We start from the raw sequence: 23,867 nt of genomic DNA on the forward strand, positions 1-23,867 counted from the left end.
TGAAATGGTTCAGAGTGAAGACAGAAGAATCAAAAGGATAATATATACAATAAGTACAATATTTTAAATTATATCATTCACAACAATATATCAGTAAGCACCCCAACATACATGGGGGTCTGCTATCACAGGTTCTTAGATCTACATTCATAAAAGGAAAAACTACTTTTGAAGAGTTAACAATCACTTTAATCAAGTACATGTATCATTCCTTTAACTAAGCACATATATCATTCACCTAATTCAGGGATGTCAGCACCCTAAACTTCAAAGAAAATACAAAGAAATTAAAAGTCAACAGACATGGCTTCCTCTGCCCGAATTCAACAAACAGTTCCAACTGTCTGACCACAGTTACCAGAGAAGGAAGTGCAACAACTGATTTGCAAACCTGGGGGTTCCTTAGCAGCTTCCCGGAGTCCTTGTCTGGCCAAACACACACTTCCTGTTAGTAAGGCCCAAAATAAAACCCACTCCTCAGAGTCTTTATACACTTTTTAGAGTCTGAGGGCATCACATCCCTGGAGAACCAGTGCCTCATTTACATAAGGTATGGACCTTCTTACAAATCTTCCCAGGTCTGACAATGGGTGGGAAAGATCTTCCTTAATCACATTCTAATAGAGGCATTATACTTTCTGATTATATTAAAACAAAACAGTAGAAGATCTTATTTTACTCGCCATTACAAATAGTTGAAACATGATAAATTATAGGGAATAGTTTCCAAGCTAGAACACAGACAAGGCAACATAGTTTTCTTCTCTAAGTAAGTAGATTTGTCCAACATGTGTAGATTGTGGCATACAGCATCAGATATAGTTACTGTGCCCATTGAATTTGCTTTAATGTTTTTAGTTTTATTGGGAAGTGTTTGATGCATATTTTGAGGTGGGGGAGGAATGGGGAGTGATTATGGTATAAGACTAAAGATAACAACAAAATTGTTTATAAAGGTGTGCGTTTATAGTCTGCATACTTTTTCTTTTTATTTATTACTTGCCTTTCTCTTGATGAAAATGGTATGTATTTTTGTTCTCATTATTGCTTATAGCAAAATTAGATCTCAGTTAATTCTGCTTCTGTAAAATATTGTATATCCACTTGGGTGGACATTTTTTACTAGATCTGAGGCTCCAATAGTTTAAAATATGTATTTATCATTTTAAAGATTTGTTCCCTACCATTTTGCTTGTTTTTAGTTTCACATTAGCTGGTTCTTTATTGGGTTAAAACGTAAACATTGTCAGTTTGAAAAGAAACCCACTTTGATGTGGTACAGCAACCTTGCCTTTTAAAATCTAAATTCCTCTTGATCCTTGGTAACATTTATTTCAAGAAAAAGAATAGGTACATATTTATTTTAAAAACATGAACCATGAATATTCAGATCTGAAACAAAGTCACTTAGATTTTGATGCACTTGCTCCCCTGATTTTTAGGTTGATCATCATTTAACTCTTTAAAGACCTTAGCTGGAGAAAAAGATTTCTTACTTGGTCCTATTCTCCTTGAGATGACCAGGAATGAAATAGAATAAAACAAAAGAAAACAATAAAAACAACAAAAAACCCACACCAAAAAGTCATGTGACTTGGTTATTCCCAAATGAGGTTAGAAACATGGGAAATTTAAAGTTGTATTCACATTTATCACCTTCCTGCCTAGTCAATGAAAGTTTAGATTCATGATTTTAAAAAAAATTAAATATGCACATTTTTATCTTTGCTGACAGTTTTTTTTTTAATTCAGGTAAGTAAGGAGCAACCATTTTCATTGGGAATTCTTATTTTCTGTATTCCTGTTCACATTGTTAACTTTTAGTAAAGTTAAAATTCCAATAGGGTTTGCCTCAAATCTTATTGCTTCACCTGTAATAACCCTTTCATTTTACTTCAAGTTAGGTGGTAAATTCATTGGATATTCTGTCATGGCTTTTACTGGAGAGTGAGAGAGGGAGAAGAGTCAATAAACAAAGGTAATTTTAAAAACATGACTATAATTTTCTCTTTGAAAAGGGGGGAAGGGGAGGCAAGATGCTGTTATCTCTCACCAGTGGCAGGGGGAATGGAAAGGGGGAAAGTATTCAAAGTTCAGCAGTCAAGCCATTGCCAAAACCTTGTTCTACCCCTAAGTAGATTTTCTTTTTTTCCCCTTCTTTTTTAAAATAAAATCTCCCCCAAATCATCACTTTTTAATCTTCCCCAGACTGGGCTTCATCTTCAGACCCTTCATCCTCAGACTTTTTCTTTTCTAGGGGCTCCTCATCCTCTTCTTTAGGGGAAGGAGTCTTTTCCTTTGATGCCTTTGATGCTATGGGACAGCCCACTTTTCCTTTGCCTTTCACTGGACTTGGTGTCACTGTAGCCTTTAGCCTAGTTTGGGCATTTTCTTTTCTTTCCTTTCAGACTTGGATTTCTTCATGATCTTTTGGTTTTTTTCTTTTTTTGAACTTCCTTAATCACTATCATCATCATCATTTCCATTAGGAAGTCTTCTTCTTTCTCCTGGAATGGTGCCACTTCTTCCTATTCTGGTTCTTCTTCACTGTCCATGTCTTCCATGAGCATCTCTCTGCTTGGAAGCTGCTTTGGATGATACTGGCGCTGCTGGCGAACATTTTTGTGATGTTTTTGATCTTCACTATCCTTCCTGGTCTTCATATCTTTTTCTTCAGAGTCTTCACTATCTTCCTGTGAATTTTTCCCAGATTGCCTCTTGTTTTTAGCCTCTCTGGGCGATGATCGAATTTTCTTAGCTGGAGGAGCTGAATCTCTTCCATGATCTTCATCTGCATCATCAGTTTCCTGAAACTGTGAATAATTGACCAGCTAGTAGTTACTTTGTTCCTCTTTAAATTACTTTGTATCAATTTTTATGTGGTTTCTACCTAGCTTTCATGTACATCTTGTATCCCCCTAGAAAAATGGGAGTTTCTTGAGGATAAGGATGTTTTCACTTTTGTCTTCGTGTCCCCAGCAGGTATGTGTTCATCCTTCGTTGCCGAAGAAGACCATGCCATCAGAGAAATGATGACATGACTTGCACTTGACTTTGTTTTGAGTGAGTACAGGCTGTACAGGTCACCAGCCTCACTTCTCCTCCAGAGCCATCTGAATCCAGTGACCAGATATTCATCAGGATGACCGGAGATGACCCAGGATGAGGTAATTGGGGTTAAGTGACTTTCCCAGGGTCACACAGCTAGTGAGTGTCCAGTGTCTGAGGTGAAATTTGAACTCAGGTCCTCCTGACTCCTACACTGGTGCTCTATCTACTGCACCACCAAGCTGCCCCTATGAGGAGGTGGATTCTTAGTAAAGGAAAGGATAAGAAAAGAAAGGCTATGGGTGGAAAAAAAAGTAAGGAATGAACCTGACAGTTGTTCAGCTGATGAAACTACAGTGCCTTCATTGCTAAGGAAAGAATCCAAACAGAGAATGACTCATTTTTGTTCTGTCACCTCTAACAACAAAGTAAAGCATAGTCCCTTGACTTTGCCTAGCATGATTGATTTCAATGAAGGGCATTGTTTCATTTTGTGAGACTAAATATTCTATTCTCATAAGATAAAAAGGACCGTATACCCATGGTGAATCTCATTAAACATAATATTTGCTTCATATGAATAAAATTATTTCATATGAATACAATTATTTAATGAATTATTGTTTGACTATATTGTTAACTTTTAATTACAAAAGTAGTAGGAATCATGTATTTTGTAAAATGCAACTGAAACAATTTACAACTGAGAAAAAAAGTGTTCATCCATGAAGGTTCTGAATAGTTTCTGTATTTTAAAATGTACTGGGTAATTGTGAGAAGTAACAGTATTACCTTTCTAACAAGGTTAGAGTGCACGGAGTCTTATCAACTCCCAGAACATCTTCTCCTGGGGTTTCATTTCTATTTGATCGATTATATCAATTTTTTATCTTTTTCAAGTGTTCACTGTATAAATCATTCCCCTATTTCTTTTACTAAGAATCAATTCTTAGAGATCTTCTCAGTTTCTTCTGAAACCATCCACTTTGTTATTTCTTATGACACACTTTTATTACATTATATTAATATATCATAATTTGTTTAACCATTTCCCAGTAAGTGGGCAGCCCCTTAATGTCTAGTTTGGGGGTTGCTCCAAAGAAAACTGCTATAACAGCGCCTGCCTCCCAGGTTGTTGTAAAGCTAAAGATGAGATAATATTTTTAAAACACTTAGCACAGTACCTGGCATAAAGTAGGTGCTATGGAAATGTTGGTTATTGTTGCTGTTGCTACCTTTTTCCTCTGCCTTTCTTTCTTTGGGGAGACATATCTTCTGTCTGGTTTATAATTCCAGCCACTTCCCTTTCCCTATTTCCTACCTGTCTGAACAAAACAGCCAGATGATAAGTGTCTTTAAATTCTTGAAAGGTTTTCATATATAGAAAAAGTGTTAAACATGCTCTGCTTGGCCCCAGAAAGAAGAACAAGGAACAGTGTATTGAAGTTACAAAGATTTAGATTTCAGGAAAAATTTCTTATTATTAGTGCTATCCAAAAATGTAATGGGCTTCCCCAGAAGGTGGATAGTTCTTTCTCATGGTAGGTTCTTTAAGGGAAAGTTGGATAGCTACTTTGTTTTGGAATGAGTTGTATTAGATTAGTGCTGAGATCCCTTCTAATTTTGATATTCTGGGATATCTGATATTCAGTTCGCCATTGTGTGTATTGTCAGATTCAGGTGATATGTTGGTTAGTTTTACTGAATTACATTTTTTTATCTTTTTATGTTTTGTTGCAAGAGCTAGTTTGTTTGATAGAGGAAAGGGAGCAAGTGAAAAGGATATAAAACCAAAAATAAATTTTTTTTAATAAAGTATGTTTGGTTTCATATTATACTGCGTAAGTTAATGAGATGGACCCATTACAATGTCCTTGCATCCTGCCCCCTCTCCTCTGTCCCCACGTAGTCTAAGGACCACAGGTTGAGAACCACTGATCTAGTTCATTCCCTGTCTCTATACGAGACTACATTTAAAATTATTAATTTTCTTTTACTTTAAAATGGTCAGAGGAAGAGACTCTACAAACTATATACAAATACTTGAATATAATTTATTATGTAATGCTCCTTGATTTGACTTGATTAAGTAATGCTCCTTGATTAGTCCCAGACACAGAGCCTGCAAACTAACTCTAGAAAACTCATTATGTTTTCCCATCTGTACCCTTCCCATGCACTGGGAGCTAGAGGTGGCCTTTTCACATTCCTTTGGCACACTGTCTGGGTTAGTTTGACATCCTCCTTGAACCTGAGCCAGCTGTCGGTGGCAATGTGTGTCTTGATTATTTCAGAGAATACCACATGACAGCCACCACCGAGCAGGGCTAGTCCTGACTAAAATGGAAAGCAGGAAAATTTTGTTTTTCAAGTACTCCCCCCACCACCTCATTCCAATGAGCCTACCTCCATACAGACATCCAGGGTTCATTTGTTACCTCCAGACTGCCTAGAGTCCTCACCACTGCGTCCTTTTCACGTGTACTCTCCCCAAGCAACACCTCACATGTAGAACCTTTTCTAGACTTCTCAAATTAAATTTTAAAAAGCCAACTACTTTTGGGACCTGCTAAGCAACTGACTATTGTGATGAACTGAAGAATGCTTACAGTTTAATACATCCTTCCTGTCACATAAGTTTTGTATTTTAATGTAATGATTTAGCTTCCCATAAATGAATATTATAGTCATAACCTTTGGTAGGCAAGAAAGAGAGGTAGCGGTTCTTTGTTCTGTTTTAGTTTTTTGTTTTTATTTTTATTTTTTTGGCTAAAGAAGTGTTTTAACACACTTTACATCACAGAAGTAGGGAGCCATTTGCTTTGCCTATGGATATGTCTATTCTTGCCATTGAGTTGTTGGATATCTCACATTGTCTTCTAAAGCAGATTATATTTATAACATCAGAGAATCATGGCTAGAAAGGACCTCAAGAAATCATTAGTGTTTTTCCGTCAGAGAAACATTGAAGCAATTACCGAAATAAGAGTAGCAGTGGTGACGATGACGATGATGATGGGGAGAGCTGATATCAAAGCGGTACTTTACATACATTATCTCATTTGTTTCTCATAAACACCCTATACAGTAAGTACCATTGTTAACATTTGGATTCCTCAGGTGAGGAAACTGTCTCACTGAGGTGAAGTAACTTACCCAGAGTCCTTATGTGGGATTAAAACCTTCATATCAAACCCTCTATCCAAAGTACTAGCATGCTAAATTAATGGCGCCTGTAGATGCTTCATTGATTTTCTGTAGATACTATACCTGGCCCATAGGAAGTGTTTAATAAAGGCCTTAATCTGATGGTCTGCCCAAAATAAGCACGACTACATTTGGGAGGCATGGAAGTACGTTACTCGAAGAAATGTACATTCTTCTCTAAAAGATGCAGGATAGTTTGGCTGTAATGATTCAAGGAGTTGGATTAATGACTTCCTCTGCTCATTTTTGTTGTGAATGTTTTTTCAAGGAGAAAAGCCTGTCAGTTATGAATGTATCCGCTCCCTTTTCTCCCTCCATTTGATTAGAACACTTTCCTTTACCCACCCACCATGTACTTTTTAATTTTCAAATGAGCTTTTGCTCATTTTTTAAGGTAATCAAGATATGATGATGCGATTCAATTTAGAAATAATTTCATTGCTTAGTTACTGTTTTCTTCTGATCCCTGTTTAAATGAGAGTAGTTCCCTGGACTGATTGAGAGATATCTTATCCCCTGATTGGGTTAGTTACTCAGGAGAGGCAATGCTTTGAATGGATAATTGAATTTTTTTTCCTCTTATGGGATAAATGTAATTTATTATTCCAGTTTCCTTTATACACCAATTTTTTTTTTCAGAACATGAGTCTTGATTCTCATTTGCTTTTGATTTTTGGGTGAAAATTGAATTTTTTTGTGGCATTTGGGGAGAATAAAAGATTCAATTTCAAAAGTTCATTTTTAAAAACATATGTTGTACGAATTCAAAAAATCAATGAATTTACTATATAAATATGATTTACTATGTTTTAGGCACTGTGCTATGGAGAGGGGATGCAAAGACAGAAACAAAATGCCTCCTTCCCTCAAAGAGCATACATTCTACCATGAGAGCTGCAGGATATACACTGATAACTAGACAGCAGATAATGTGAATCAGGAGACAACCCTAACATCTACTTCATTTTTTTAATGTTTTCAATTCATTTATTTTTAGTTTTCAACATTCACTTCCTTAAGTTTTAAATTTTCCCCAAGATAGCATGCAGTCTGATATGGGCTCTACACATACATTCCTATTAAACACATTTTCACTTTAGTCCTGTTTCATAGAAGAATTACAGTAAATGGGAGAAACCATGAGAAAGGGAAAAAATAAAATAAAAAAGAACACAATCTGCTTCACTCTATTCCAACTGCATAGTTCTTTCTCTGGATGTGGATGGCATTTTCCATCATGAGTCCTTTGGAATTGTTTTAGATCCTTGCATTGCTGAGAAGTCTATGAAAATCAGTCATCTTACACTGTGGCTGTTCCTGTGAAGAACATTCTCCTGGTTCTGCTCACTTCACTCAGCATTAATTCATATAAGTCTTTCCAGGCCTCTCTGAAGTCTTCCTGTTCATCATTTCTTATAGTACAATAGTATTCCATTACATTCATATAACACAACTTGTTCAGCCATTCCCTAATTGATGAGCATCCCCTTGGTTTCCAGGTCTTGGCCACTACAAAAAGAGCTACTATAACTATTTTTGTACACATGGGTCCTTTTCCCATTTGTATGATCTCTTTAGGATACAGTCCAAGAAGCTGAACTGTTAGGTCAGAGGGTCTGCACATTTTTATAGCCCTCTGGAAATAGTTCCAAATTGCTCTCCAGAATGGTTGGATCAGTTCACAGCTCCACCAACAATGAATTATTGTTCCAGCTTTCTCACATCTTCTCCAATGTTTATCATCTTCCTGTTTTGTCATGTTAGCCAATTTGATAGTTGTGATGTGGTACCTCAGAGTTGTTTTGGTTTGTATCTCTCTAATTAATAGTGATTTAGAACATTTTTTCATATGACAGTAGATAACTTTAATTTCTTCCTCTGAAAACTGCCTGTTCATATCCTTTGATCACTTATCAATTGGGGAATGACTTGCATTCTCATAAATTTGACTTAGTTCTCTACATGTTTTAGAAATGAGGCCTTTATCAGAGATACTAGTTGTAAAAATCCTTTCCCAGTTTTCTGCTTCCCTCAATCTTGGTTGCATTGATTTTGTGCAAAAACTTTCCATTTAATGTATCAAAATTATCTATTTTGCATTTTATAATGTTCTCTATCTCTTCTAACATTTATTTCTTTAGAATTAATAGGGGTGAAAAAATCAATCAGAATAATTATTTTCTTGTTATTTTCCTCAGTAGTCAAAATGGAGAGAGGGCAGACTTAGGGGAGGGGCAGGGTAAATCATTGCTTCAAGCTGATGAAAAGATCAGATCTGGGTGTAGTCTTTGAAAGGGAAACGCAGGAAACAAGAAAATATATTAAGTAACTAGAAAGGAGCTAAAGATAAAATAAATGAGGTACTTAAATACTATTAGAGGAAGAAGAGACAAATGGGCCTTCAGAATCCCACCATCTTCAAGGGTCATGGAAGGAATTAGAGACACACACAAAGACAAATTCCAGAAGAAGTACCTACTGGTGGTTTTGTAATATCCTGTTGGTTTTCAGAGAGAAAAGGGAGAAAAACAGGAATATGCTGGGAAAGAAATGAGGAAGAAGGGGGTAACCTATTAGAATATATAAACATAGAGGGAATAGACATCTCATGAACATCACTATTATATATTATGTTTATAATATATGTTATGAATATTATGTATCCACATGTATTAAACATTCCATAGCACCTACTGTGTGCCAGATATTCTGCTAAACTTTATTAGTATTACCTCATTTGATCCTCACAACAGCCTTGCAAGGTAGGTGTTATTCCCATTTAATAGTTGAGGAAACTGAGGCAAATAGAGATTAAGTGATTTATTTAAGGTCACACAGCCAGTAAGTATCTGAGACTGGATTTGAACTTCTGTCCTCCTGATTCTAAGCCCATCACTCTGTCCAATGTGCCTCCACCTGCCTATAAAATTTATTTTAATCTTATGTCTTTGATATGTTGGGTAAAACCAAAACAATCTTGCCAGGTTTGTTGCAAATTAATACAATTATTTTAAAAAAATTTTGGCAAAGTAAATGAACAGTTTGTCAATAAAGGTCCTAAGCATCAGAGGTAAAAAGACAAAAATAAGAAACTCTCTGCCCTCAAGGAACATACATGTACATTCTGTGTACTTTGAAAATATACATATGTAAGAAATGCAAAGTATAAAGTGAGAAGGATAGGGACCTGATCTCTGATTTCATTTATTTAAAGGACTCTCAGGTAAGGAAAGTCCCTTTGCCAACACATGTCAGCATCTTTTCTGCAGTTTATAGTTTCACAGAGAGATTAGGGGACTTGCCCAGAGTCACAAAATGAATCCATGTTAGAGGTGATACTTGAACCCAGTTCTTTCTGCTTTCAAAGTCAACTCTTTAACTACTAGGCCTGACAGGAGAGAGAGAGAACTCTAATGATTTGGAGCTTAAGGGAGGGCATCATGAAGGATGTACCTGAGCTGTGCTTTAAAAGAAGGTAAAAATTTGAAGAGGCACAGAGAAAGAGGGAGTACATTCCAGTTGTGGGAATTATTTATGCAAAAGCACAGAGTCAGGAGATGCAATGCCTCATATTGGAGACAAAGAGACTAATTTTATTTGAATAGAGAATATGAATGGGAAATGATGTGAAAATTAGAATAGAATGGTAGGTGGGAGCCAGGTTGCAGAAAACTTTAAATGTCAGACTGAGAATTTCATATTTTCTATTCTAGACATTAGAGGACCAAAAAAGATCTTTTTTGAGTACGCTGGTGACATGGTTAGATCTGCGTTTTAGGAATATCAATTCAGCTGTAAGATGGATTGGGGTACATGAAGGGTTAAGGGAATATAAGATCTTCCCTCTATATTTATAGGCCTATGTGACTACATGTGTTCCCCTTTTCCCCTTTGGAACAGGCAGTGTTCCCAGGTCTAAAGATACATAAGTGTTTTAATCACAGATGTCTTGCTTCTTTGAGCTCTGACCCAGTTCACATCTGTGACATATCCCATGCTCAGTCACATAGAGCCCTGACGCAAAGTCAATCAGGTGCTGGGCCAGGTGGGTTTCTAGCTTTTTGTCACTGAGCCAATCAGATGTCAAGCCTTTGTTTGAAAACCATATATATTGGGGGAGATTGATGTTGCCTTGGAGGCTTGCTTATAAGACCTTGCTTGAGGGGAGGGGGTTTTTTTTTGGGGGGGGGGGCTTGCTTAGGGGAAGGACTGCTGCAAATATTTTTGTTACTCTCTTAACTTTTGTTTTTCTATATTTCTATAATGATGTTTTGTCTTATCCTAGTGTGCAGAATAAATGTTGTGCTGGTTTAGTTTTGAGTGGAGTGCTTATTATACTATGTCATTTGATCCTTAAAATACATATATATATATATATTAATAGCAGCTACTCATATTGCATTGGTGATACTGTAGGGAGAAGCTGGTCTGACTGTAGACAGATGGGGATTTTGTTTCAATCTAGGGTGGTCATGATCAAGAAATTGGGTTTGGCTAAGATAGTCCTGGATCCAACTCTGAGGATCACAATTTTGTATCCCTACCACTTAACATAGTGCCTGGCATGTATGCTGAGTAGGTGCTTAAAAATACTAGTTGATTGACTCCACAACATCCTTCATGGTTTCAGATTAACCTCTTGACCAACTGTTAAGAAGGCCCATTTAAGTACTAGACTAGAGAGGACTTTGTACAATGTAGGATTTTTTACATGTAAAGGTAAAGTCATATATTGCCCAGGCATTCATCTGACTATGTCTATATCCATATCCATCCTCCATGGCAAAAAGAGATGTCAGAAAACAAGGCACTCTAACTTATTCATTGTTCATTGGCAAGCAGTCTGTGATATGTATTATATACATATTTACAGTTTAAAAATATTATGCTGAACTTGACAAACACTAACAACAAGATCGTTTCCATAAGGAAGGATAAAAAACATTATATATGAAAACATGAATTTCATTACATTTAGCTTGGTATGTTGCCTTTTTAAGTACATGCTCAATTCACTGTGTTAGTTTCAAAGCTGTTTTGCTTATCTGTGTTACCCTTGGAACATCCTTCTGTTATCTTCTGTGCATTTTTAAATGCTTGATTTACATTTCCTTCCTCCCCCCCTCCTTTCCCTTTCTCCATTCCTTCCTCCCTTCCAAGTCTATCAATATCATTAACCCATCTATCTCTATACCATGCCTTTGCTCTTGGATCATCATCTTCCTCCCATTGGAACCTTGGTTTCTACTGCTCTGATAGGTGAGCTTTTGCCTTGTCTAGCCAAAGTGCAGGCCACCATACCACTTTGTTGCACCTCTTCATTATGCCCTAGGAGTTACCATTCTCCATTTCCCTCCGTCCTTTTCTATTGACTGTGTATTGATTTCCCCCATAATAATGTGAGTTGCTTTAGAAAAAGGACTGTCTTCCTTGCTCATATTTGTAACCCTTATTGCATAACATAGTGCTTGGTGAGTAATAAATACTTAATAAATGCTTTATACAGACCAATTCTTCCTCTTAAATTACCTTCCACCCACCCACCCACCTCCTTTGTAACAAATGAGCATAGTCAAGAAAAAAAATCCATCCATTTGCCATATCCAAAAATGTATATCTCATTTTGCGTCTTGGATCCATTACACACCCGTTAGGAAGTGGATATCATGTTTCAGTATAAGTCCTATGGACTGATGACTGGTCATTGCAGTTATCAGAATTCTTAAGTTTGTCAAAGTTTTTTTTTTCTTTAAACTGTATTCGTTACATAAATTGTTATTTTACTTCAGTACATATAAAATCTCAGTTTTCTCAATCTGTCCCATTTATCTTATAGTGCAATAATAGTACATCATATTCATACACCATAGTTTATCATTCTTTAATTAATGAGCACTTCTCCTTAGTTTCTAGTTCTTGGATACAACAAAAAGTGCTGCTATAAGTATTTTTGTATATTTGAGTCCCTCCCTTCCCATTTTCCTCTTTGAAGAATAATGGACCTCGAATCTTGAAAACCTAAATTCAAATCCAGTCTCAGGCACTAAGTAGCTCTGTGATCCTGGACAAATCACTTAACCTCTGCCTGCTTTAGTAAAATGGGGAGAATGATAGCACTTTCCTCCCAGGGAAGTCATGAGGATAAAATGAGATGTTTGTATAGAGCTTTGAAGTGAACCTTAAAGCACTATACAGCTAGCTAGCTAGCAGGCACAATAGTGGTAGTATTTCTGTGTCACTGAGTAGTTACTGGTTGGTGCCTTTTGGGGTATAGTTCCAAATTTCCTTCCAGAATGATTAAACTAATTTGCAGCTGTGCCTATGATGAACTAGCATGCAGGTCTTTCAACATACAATCCACAATTGTCATTTTCTTTTGTTTCTGTCATTGCCATTCTGATAGGCATAATATGGACCCTCAGAATTGTTGGAATTTTAATTTCTCTCATTAAAAAACTCAGAGCATTTTTCATATGGTCACTGATAGTTTACACTTCTTTTGAGAACTTCCTGTTCATATCCTTTGTCCACTTGTCTATTGAATAATGATTTTTGTTGTATACTTGAATTTGTTCCTTAGATGTCTTGAATATCCGACCTTTATCAAAGAAATCTGATGTAAATTTTTCCATAATTAACCATTTTCCTTCTCAGTTTATTTGCCTTGGTTTAAAAAAAAAACTTTTCTCTTTTATGTAGTCAAAATTGTCAGTTTTTGTCTCCTATGATCCTCTTTGTTTGGTCAAGACTTCTTTCCCTTTCTTCTTCAGTATTTCTCTCAATTGCTTATTGTGTTACCGTCTATATCTTGGTAATATAACCATTTGAAGTTTATTGTAGAATGTGGCATGAAACATTCATCTAAACCTGATTTCTGCTTGAATTGTTTCCAGGTGGTTTTCTCAGCAGACTCTTGTAAAGTAGTGAGTCCTTGACCAAGAAGTTGGGGTTTGAGTCCTTGACCAAGAAGTTGGGGTTTGGGAGTTTTTTCAAAGATTATGTTACTATGTTTGCTTCTGAATCTTGTTTGCAGTCTAGTCCTTGATCAACTTTTTCTATTTTTAAGTAGTTATATTAATCAGTAATTTGATTATTTTTGTTTCATAATCCCTCTTTGTGAACTGAGGGAGGAAGGAAGGGGGGAGAGCAAGAGAGAGAGAGAGAGAGAGAGAATATGAGAATGTCAGTCTAGGTTTATGGTTAAGTCTCAGGCTATTGATCCATGGGTTCCTTTTGTCCTGCCCCGTTTTTGTGGTATACTCATTTATAGCAAACAACCACTCAGAATGCAGTAAAAATTAACTGATCTTTATCTGAAGACAAAACCCATTTTAAAATACGTACAGAAAATAAAATTTAGAGGAAGCAATAATTTCCTGAGGGTAAGTGATGTCAATTTGCCGGGAAGGAATGAGGTGGGGGAGGGGAAGGAAGCAGAGAGGCAATAAATTTACAAGGTACCAGTAGAATAAACAATCAGGAAACCTGAAAAAAATTCTGTCCAGATAAATCAATCACCTACTTAAGCGGGTGAGTGAGCCAGACAAAGCTAAAACTGTTCATGATTACATTCATTTTATGGTAGCAGCATCCTTTACATGCAATCGTCTGGCCCCTGGCACTGATGTAATTCTATGAGTCCTCAACCCTTCTCTTCTCAATGGTACTTACATTTTCCTTGGCTTTCCCTCTCCTTCTTAGCTTCTGCCTCCCATGATCCTTCAGACCCTCCTTTCACCTGTGAAAAAACAAAACAAAACTATACTCTCTACCATCAGAATATCTGAATCTCTACATAGACCATAATATCATTTGCAGGAAGTAGTAATTTTGTTTGCTGTTTCCCATAGTCCTTCTGTTTCTTTTTCTTGTTTCATTTCTACAGTTAGCAACTCTAGAACTATATCAAACAGTAGTGATGATAGTGAGCATTTTCACTTTACCTCCAATGTTATCAGAAAGTCCTTCTAATGTTTTTCTATTACATGTAATTCTGCTTTGTGGTTTTAGATAAATGTTGTTCATCATATTAAGGAATGATCCAGTTTATTCCTATGCTTTTTAAATGCTTTTAACATAAATAGGTTTCAATTGTCAAAACCTTTTTCTAGATATATTGATATAATAATATGATTTTTTGTTATTAATGTGGTCTATAATGTTTATGAACAAAGGCTTCATTTCTTGTACAAAGCCAGCTTGATCATAGTATACAATTTTTTAAACATATAACTCTATCTTTTTTGTTAATATTTTATTAATATTATAGCATCAGTATTCAGTAAGAATATTAGTCTAATTTTCTTTCTCTTGTCTCTTCTTATTTTTTGTATCACAACCATGCTCTCCCTAGTGTTCTCCCTCCCAAACTACCTTACACTCAATTATTTAATATGTATTTATATATATTCAGTTTTCGTTTATATTAAAAAATATTTTGCATGCATGCATTATGTCTCCCATTAGAAGGTAAGTGCCTTGCAAGTACAAATAGTTTTGTTCTTTGTACTAGTCTCCCCAGGATCTGGCATAGTACCTAGCACACAGAAGCTATAAATATGTGTTGTTCATTTTTGTAAACAATTTATGTAATAATAGTGTCAATTATTTCTTGACTGTTTGAAGAAATCTACTTGTAAATTTATCTGGCCTTGGATTTCCCCCTGCACCCCTTGGGAGCTCACTTATAGATTGCTAAATTTCTTTATCTAACATTGGGTTTTTTAATTCTCTGTTTCATGTCCTGTTAATCTGGATAGTTTATATTTCTGTGAATATTCATCAATTTCATTTATCAGTTTTTTGCATATAATTGGGCAAATAGTTCCTAGTACTTTCCTTTTCTTATTCTCCTTTTTTGGCTTTTGATTATGGGAATTTGGCCTCTTTCAAAATAATGTTAGTATCTTGAATGGCATTTAACAAAAGAGGCAACTGAGACAAATCCCTGAGCATGATAATATTTATTAGCAGGGACATGCTGCCTGTCAAATAGGTGGATTGCCTCCATCTATTCCAAAGGCCCTGAGCAAAAGGACAATTCCCTTTTTTAGGTTTTGGGGAGTACAGAACAAAGAATAGAGAAGAGTAGATGATATCATACGATTGAAAGCAACATGATTGGTTATAGAGCTGAAGTATAGGGATTAACATGATTGGTTAGAAATTTGATAATAAGGGCTTAGCAGTGACCTATCTTCTCTCATAAAACTAAGAAGTGCTCTTTGCTTGAGTCCAGGTGCAAAATAGTGGCCCAGACTTTTGCACAGCAAATCAGACATCCTTGAATAGTACCTTGGTGGCATAAAGACATCAGGTCTTGATTCCCTTTGTGTTCACACACATTTCCCAAGGTTAGCAAAAGTCTTGAGGCAAGAATATATTAATGATTAGTAGGAGAACTAGATGTCTAAAATGAACACATTACAGGCCAGCTGAGTTCTGAACTAAGTTCAGAAACAAAGAACTATGACTTAAGTAATTATAGGAGAAACACAGTTATAGGACAAAATCAATTAATTGTAAATAAGATCAATTAATAAGTGATACAGGATTGATTTCAATCTCATTAGCTAATGGCTTACCTTTTCATAAATTTTATGAAACAGCTTTTAGTTTTATTTATCAGTTCAAATTTTTGCTTTTATTGTTTTTATCTTTAAGATTCTATTTTTATGTTTAAGAATTTTTGATTTGTTACTTTTATCATTTCTTTGCTTACATACCAAATTCATCGATCATTTCTTTTTTGCTTTGATTGATCAGAGAAGGTCCATTTCTTGAGAATCAAATTCCCATTTTTGATTATAATTCTGGGGTTATTGTTGGTAGGATATGTTTAATATTTCTCTTTATGTTCTTATAAGGTTTTTGTGCCCTACGTGGTCAATTTTTGCAAAAGTACTATGAATACTATATGAATATTTCTTACTATTATCCTCTAGTAATAGCTATAAATCTGTCACCTCACTTTTCTAAGCTTCAATTTGAGTCCTTAATATCTTTATTTATTTTTCTTCAAGTTGTCAATGTCAGAAAGAGTAAGTTGAATTTCCTGACTATTATAGTTTAACTGTATATTTCTCCTTATATAATTCATTTAATTTTTTTCCTTCGAATACTTAGATACCATGTCATTTGCTGTAGCATTTTTTTTTTGAACTGGAATTTCTAGAATTTGACTAAAATATTCCTTCAAGTTTTTTTTCAATCAGGTGATTGGTACATTATGTCTGGGTGGATTCCTTTTGTTCTCATTTTGCTCACTGGTTCTAGAAAGTCTGAGCAGTCATATCCAGGTGCTTTTTTTTTTTTTTTTTTTTTTTTTACATATTATGGCTTTTGGGGAGTCTGATGATTTTCAGATTATCTCTGACCACTTTTTCACCTCAGTTGTTTTTAATAATAGATACTTATTTTCTTCAATTTTTTTTTAATATTCTGACTTCATCAGCTAACGTTCTTTATTGTCTTATCAAGTCATTGAATTCTGTTTTGTCTATTCTATTTTCCCTAGATTCTCTTTCCTACCTTCTGTCTCCCCTGATATCTCTACATTCAGAACACTGGCAGGCTTCAGTGTTCCAAGTTAGAGAACTGGAGTTAAACATCCTTAGCCCTGACATTGTTGTGGTTTTCTACCCAGGTCTTTTTCAGTTGAGGTCCTGCAAAAAGGCTTTGAGTCTATTCATCTCAGTTCATGCTGGTTTTCCCTGTGGGTCACTACTTACAGTGCTCCTGGCTCCTGGTTGTCTTTTTCACCAACCATTCTAGGTCACACAAAGGAGCTCATTAGTGCTTCTTTTTTGATTTCTTGATCATTTTTCATTTTGCTGCCTTTTCTTAGAAAATTGTTAGAACATATGTAGAAGAACTGATCTCTTCTATAACCTTTCGCACCATCATCATAACATTAAGCCTCCTAAATATTATATATCTATACATGTAGTCTTCAAAATGTAGAAATAGAGTATGTTTTTGAAATTTTCAGTCCACTTCAGGTATGGATTCAAATTCTAAAGTTTTTAGAATTGAAGAAAATCTTAAAGGTCATCCAGTCCAACTCTTTTATTACTGATGGTATAAAGTCTTATAGAAGTTAAGTGACTTTAAGGTCACACAACTAGCTAATGACAGAGAAGGGTCGTGAACAAAAGTCTCCCTATTCTCCCCTTAACTTTCTTCTCTACTGTACTGCTCCCTCATTTGTTCTTTGATGAAAAATGATGATCCCTGCATATCATGACTCATTGATCATCCTGAGTAATTTTTGTCAATGCCCTCTCACATTCTTCAAAGGCAGATGTCTAACCTGCTGGAGGGCTTCCTTTCCAGGTCCTCTTGCATTTTATCAGTAATAGTACAGCACTATTATCAAACTATAGAGCATAACTAGGCAAATACTGGTATTAAAAAGATGGGTTTTGTGTCAGGAAATAACTTGACATCATTAAAAGTATAGTACAATTTCCTAAATGCAATATAGCTTACTCTTTTCCTCCTATGCAATTCTGAACTCTCTTTATTTGCCTAAAATACTTGACAAAGGTAGATGTATGGATGAATATATTGACCATTAACTGTACTCATAGTCAAGACACTAACCATTCTTCACCTACTTAGCTTTTGTTTTGTAGCTTACCAGGCTCTATTCTTTTGAGTCTCTGTGGTTCTCACTGAGATGGTCTGAACTTGATTCTAGGGCTTGATGCAATCAGCATATTGTCATATGCAAACATGAGTATCTGGGTGACTTTACCATCTTTTAGGAATCCCTCTTGCATTAGAACTCTTCACATGACAGTATTCATACAAGCATCACATGTCTCCCTGTTTTGTGCATTTTTTGTTATTGAAAATCAATGGATTGTCGAACAAAATTGTCTTTGTTTTTGATCTGTAGAAGGAAGCTTATATGACCATAAGCATGGGAGATACCTTTTTAGAGAAGAACCTTTAAGGCTATGTTTTCCTCTACCACTACTAAGTCAAATGATTGTTTTTCAGTCCACAAATTACCAACACAGAAAGGGCTTGTTTTCTCACCACACCTTCTAGTCAACACTGTGAAGAAGTGGTTTGCTATAGAAAATCATCAGTAAAAGTCTACTTCTTCCTTTCTCATATTTTCAACAAGCATACTTTGTGTACATACATAGAACATTTCCCTAAAAATTTTATGTAGGTGAGAAATCACACATATGGGTCAATTGTTGTTGATATCTTGTCACTTTTTAGGGAATATTAATACTATGTATGGGTTTTCCTCCATTTTTCTGTTGCCTTTCCCTCTTTATGGTATTTTGAAAATTAATCCCTAAGATTTTTCAAAGTGATGTCACCTCCAATCTATATTTCTTTTGTTTCCCCTTGATAAGTCTTACCACTCCTCATGACTTTGTCTTCTTTTCTACCGTTTCTATTTCCTCGTATAACACATATGATAATGAGTTGTTAAGACTCCATTGTCCACTATGATGAGATTAGTTCTCTAAAGTTCTGTTTACCTTTCATGGATAATAATGCAGTCCTGTTCTCTTTCATTTTTCCTACCTGATAAGCCTGCTTTATTTTTGATCATGCCTTTCTCAGATAGTGCCTTCTGTTCCACTACTTGCTTCTAAGTCATCCTTGGTAATATGCTGCATCCTATTTATGTCTACCATTTGTCTTTGTTGTCCACATCTCTTTCAATTTTATTCATTTGTTTTATTTCTTTCATTTACATTTCTGCATGCTTGGGTTGATCTGGTCTAGTTCATTTTCATACTAAGTTTTCTGCAGATTTATTTTCCCCTTAATTATTTTTTTTACTATTTTATGAACTGATCCCATTGGCAACTACCATCCTCATTTATAACGTTTTGTAATCATTTATATGAATTTGTCTATATTTGATAACAATACAACTTTGGGTTTACTTAATAATTCTAAAGGGTTTTATACCTTCACTTTTCATTTGGGTTTGAATGTCATTGCCACATGCAACATTTAACTTAAAATATGCTAATGACTTTACAGCCGTCTTAAAATTGTTGGAGAAACAAAATAGAGGTCACTGGCCAGCTGTTGACCAGATGCTTTCCATTTCATCTGAAGAAAAAAACAAAGAAAGAAAGAGTCTTATCATTGAGCAGCCTAAGGTTGTATTATGTAAGAAAAACACTTTATTTAAGGACTGTGAAGTATAGAACTAGGATGCTAAAGAAATGTATAAACTCTTTTTCCCTAAAGATCATTAAGAACATGAAGTCTTTGCATTTTCCTGGAATATATTAAATGCACTTTTTGTTAGTTTCAAGGAAATGAGTTAGATTACATTTCAAGGTGCCTTACAACCCATACTTTGATGCCCAGAGGCCAGTATTCACCTGTCTTTGGTTTCAGATTCTCTTACTGTGCCATTTCCTTAATTCATGTGACCTTATGACCCTTGCATTAATTTGTCCCATCTTGAGTTTTTCTTTTTTTGATGCTAGGTAGGAATACTCACAGGTTTATGGGCAGGATCAGATTAGGCTAAGAAATGGAGAATTACTAAGGGTCAATAGATGATTTAAACTAAGCAATGATTATAATAATGCTCTGTATTCACTGTCCTTGAACAATACTAAGATTTCACTACATACAAAAATGCAATACACATAAGCAAATAATTAACAGCGAGTGATTTATTATTTTGAAAACCCATTAGTGTTTTTATATACCATTGTATAAAAGAGGGATAGAGAATGGATGTGTAATTTAATTGAAATAGGGAACTTCCAGAGGAGGAAACTCTCTACTAGTGCAGGTCAGCACCCTCTCCACAACTTATAGTCCTAGGCTTTGAGAGTTTCCTAGACTTAGAGAGTACTAAAAGGTTAAGTGACTTGTTCAGTCACCCATACTGTGTGTGTTAGAGGCAGGACCTGAATTGGGGCTTCACAACACCAAGGCCAGCTCTCTGTCTACTACACAATTCCCCACCACACGACTGCTACTTTCTCTAAAGTACAAAATATAAGTAAGAAAGTATCTTTGGAATAATAGGACTTGGGTTTATTATAAGGCCCATGAAACTAGGCCTGTCACTATTTCTTTCATTGTGTCTGGTTTATGATGTCTGTGACCCTTCTTATGTGTAAAAGGATAAGTTTGTGTCTTGGAATTTTGTAATTGTGAGTCTGATTTTTCCTCAGGGAAATAGAAATGAATTGCTATTTCTTGCTATTGAATATACAGGGTGTTCCAAAAGCATTAATATGGACTTAAGCTTTAATAATTTCAGAAGTATAAATGCTACAAACTAACAAAAAGCAATACTGGAAAAGTAATTTTTTCCATTTTAAAATTATTGATGTTTCTTATTAAAATTCATCAGAACCACCATCTTGTGCTGTATATCACTCTAATCAATTTTCAGACTTTGTAAAAACTTACATCAGCTGCTGCTCAGCGACTGAAAGGATTGCTTTTGAAACCCTAGCCTCAGGATTGTTCAAAGAATGAGGTTTTATTGTAACATGACAGTTTGGATGTGACCCCACAAGAAAAGGTATAATGGAGATAGATCAAGTAACCAAGGTGGCCAAGCAAGAGACATTCCCCTGCCAATCTACCGGTCTGAGAAAGGGCCATCCAGAAACTGTTGTACATGTAATATATGATGACAGGGTGACTTATCTTATTAAAATTAAAGTTTATTAGTCAGAATTCACAAAACAAAGAAATTTAATTAAATGTTCAAATGATTTCTTAAGAGTGTTTAGCCTTTGTACTTTTGAAATTATTAAACTTAAAACTGCATTTAGACTTTTAAGGCATGATGTATTTATGTATACATTCTGTTATGCAGAACTGTATTCATGAGTATAGCCTTTATATCCTTGTTTAGGATTTCTGTTGACTCAGAGTTTTCCCCTTTACCCTATAGAATGTGAATTAACATTCATACAGTATGTAGATGCCTAAGGATAAAAGTTAATAAGACCTTTGATTTCCACCCTGAAAAGATGACCCAAAGCTATCTTTCTGACACTGGTCAGGCTATTTGAGATTGACTACTATCTCATATACCTATGTAACTTTAATTGTTTATTTTTTCTTTAGCTCTCAACCCTGAAATCAGCCAACATGATCTCTGCACTTTCTCATTTATATTTTCATAAATAAATGCCCATCAGGATCTATCACCTTGTCACCTAGGATCAAAAATAAGAACCTATGCATTCCTTTTGTTAATCAACCTTGAGAAAATTGAAAAAAAACATTCCAGTTACATATTTTCATTCCCCTTAATCAATTACTTCACTAAGAAAATATCAAAATGTAGATCTGGGAGCAGAAATAATAGAGGACATCTTATTCCCTGCCAATAACCATTCTGCAAACTCTACCCAGGAAAGAATATCTCTAACACTTGAGGGATGGTATTTTCCTATGCAAAAAGGGAAGCATAGAAGTCAATCTATGAAGAAACTGTCACAAAGGTGATAGAAATATTATTTAGTATGTTACATGTGATATTCGCAAAATATCAAAATATTCCCTTGATTCTGCTCTCCCCTCAAGCAATTGTTCTATATCTCTGCTTTTCAATGTCAAAATCCTATATTTACTATCTCAGCTTCTTTGTCATCTGTTCACTTCTCATGTCCCTGCAACTTCACTTGTAACCCCACTACTTATCTAAAACTGATCTCTTCCTGGTTACCCAATTTAACTGCTAGATCCAATGGCCTTTTCTAATTTTTCATTTACCTTTATATCTCCATAGATTTTGACACTGGTGACTGTCTATCTTTCTGGATACTTCTTTGTTGTTGCTGTTGTTTTGAAAAAAAAGAATTAGCACTGTTTTTATTGATTTTCCTTTCATCAGTAAGTTTTTTCTCCTTCCATTGAGTTATGATAGCCCATGGAAAATTATTTTCTAGAATCTCTAGATGACTTTGAAGTTCAATAAGTGTTTGTTGTCCTTCCATGAGATCTTACTAACTTGCTTTCTTAGCCCTTTCTATGTTTATACCTCTTAAATCTTTCAGACATCAATGCAAAATTATTGATGATATCCTGGTTTGCTCTCTCTGAAATACTGATCAATTCAGCATTGGATTTATAATCATTCTTCTTAAAAATCATTTCAATCACATGGAAAGATAATATTTGTAACACTTGAAACTTTTCTCAGTATTTGGGGAGTTGGAAGGACTATACACACACATATGTATATATTTAGACAGAGGGCACAGGGTGAGTTGAATAGGAAGGGATGATATCTAAAAAAATAAGATTAAGGGATGAGAAAAGAATATATTGGGAGGAGAAAGGGAGAAATGGGATGGGGCAAATTATCTCTCATAAAAGAGGCAAGTAAATGACTTTTCAGAGGAGGGACAAAGTAGGGAGGTGAGAGAAAAAACATGAAGCTTACTCTCATCACCTTCAACTAAAGGAAGGGATAAAATACACACGCATTTTGATATGAAAACCTATCTTACAATACAGGAAAGTAGGGGAGAAAGGGATAGGCAGGTTGGGGGGTATATTGCCCTACAAGAAAAGAGAGAAGATGGGGATAAGGGAAGGGGGGAGGGATATGATAGAAGGAGGGCAGATTGGGGGAAGGGGTAATCAATATGCATAGTGTTTCAGGGTGGGGGGGAAAGATGGGGAGAAAATTTGGAACTCAAAATCTTGTGGAAATGAATGTTGAAAACTAAAAATAAATAAATATTTTTTAATAAAGAGAAAAACCTCAAAAAAAAAAGAATCATTTCAATCATTCTTCTTAGCTGATTCCTCATAAACTCACTCTTCCGATATATATCTCTAGTTCTTCTTTTAAAAATAATTTTGATTTATTGAAGTACAGTCATATTTTAAGGCATCTTCATCATTAAATATTATTGTGAGGAACAAATCTCATGGTAGATGTTTATAGATTTTCTCTATTCCCATCCTGAGCAGCTAGGTGACTCACCTGTCCTGAAGTCACAAAGATTCATCTTCCTGAATTTAAATGTGTCCTCAGACACTAACTAGTTGTGTCACCCTCGGCAAATCACTTCATCCTGCTTGCCTCAGTTTTCTCATCTGTAAAATGAGCTAGAAAAGGAAATGGTGAATCACTCTCGTATCTTTGCCAAGAAAACCCCACATGGGGTCACAAGAGTCGAACATAACTGAAACATCTGAACAACTCCCATCCTGGTGTATATGACTGAGGTGCTAGCCAATGGACATTTTTTTCTAGGAATCTAGAAACTTCCAAGATTAATAAGCATTTTTTATCCTCTCATGAGATCTTGAAAAATTCTTTGTATTTTCTCTGCTTATCTTTCTTAAATGCTGCATCCTTTAAGACCGCTTTGATGGGGATTTCCTGTCTAGCTCTCACAATAGCACTAAAGAAGTCAACAATTTTCCATTCATTCCTCATAAGGAAGGGAATCAGTTGTCCAATATGCATGGTTCTACCAGTACATTCCACTATTTGTTTTTGAGAAATACTTTTCACTTATTTGAAAAGTACAAACACATTGGAAAACATCTTAATACATTCCATTGAACATTGACAAATCTTTCAGTACACAGTTTAGGAGGTATTCTTTACTGTCATTCAGACTTGA

General features: G+C 35.3%; 1 pseudogene; it reads right to left on the reverse strand.

Annotated features, from left to right (window-relative positions):
* Positions 1-2,194: 2,194 nt before the first annotated feature.
* Positions 2,195-23,867, reverse strand: part of LOC140516377 (nuclear ubiquitous casein and cyclin-dependent kinase substrate 1 pseudogene) — a 56,994-nt pseudogene continuing 35,321 nt past the window's right edge.

This window comes from Notamacropus eugenii, chromosome X (genome assembly GCF_028372415.1).
Source record: "Notamacropus eugenii isolate mMacEug1 chromosome X, mMacEug1.pri_v2, whole genome shotgun sequence".
Lineage (NCBI taxonomy): Eukaryota > Metazoa > Chordata > Mammalia > Diprotodontia > Macropodidae > Notamacropus > Notamacropus eugenii.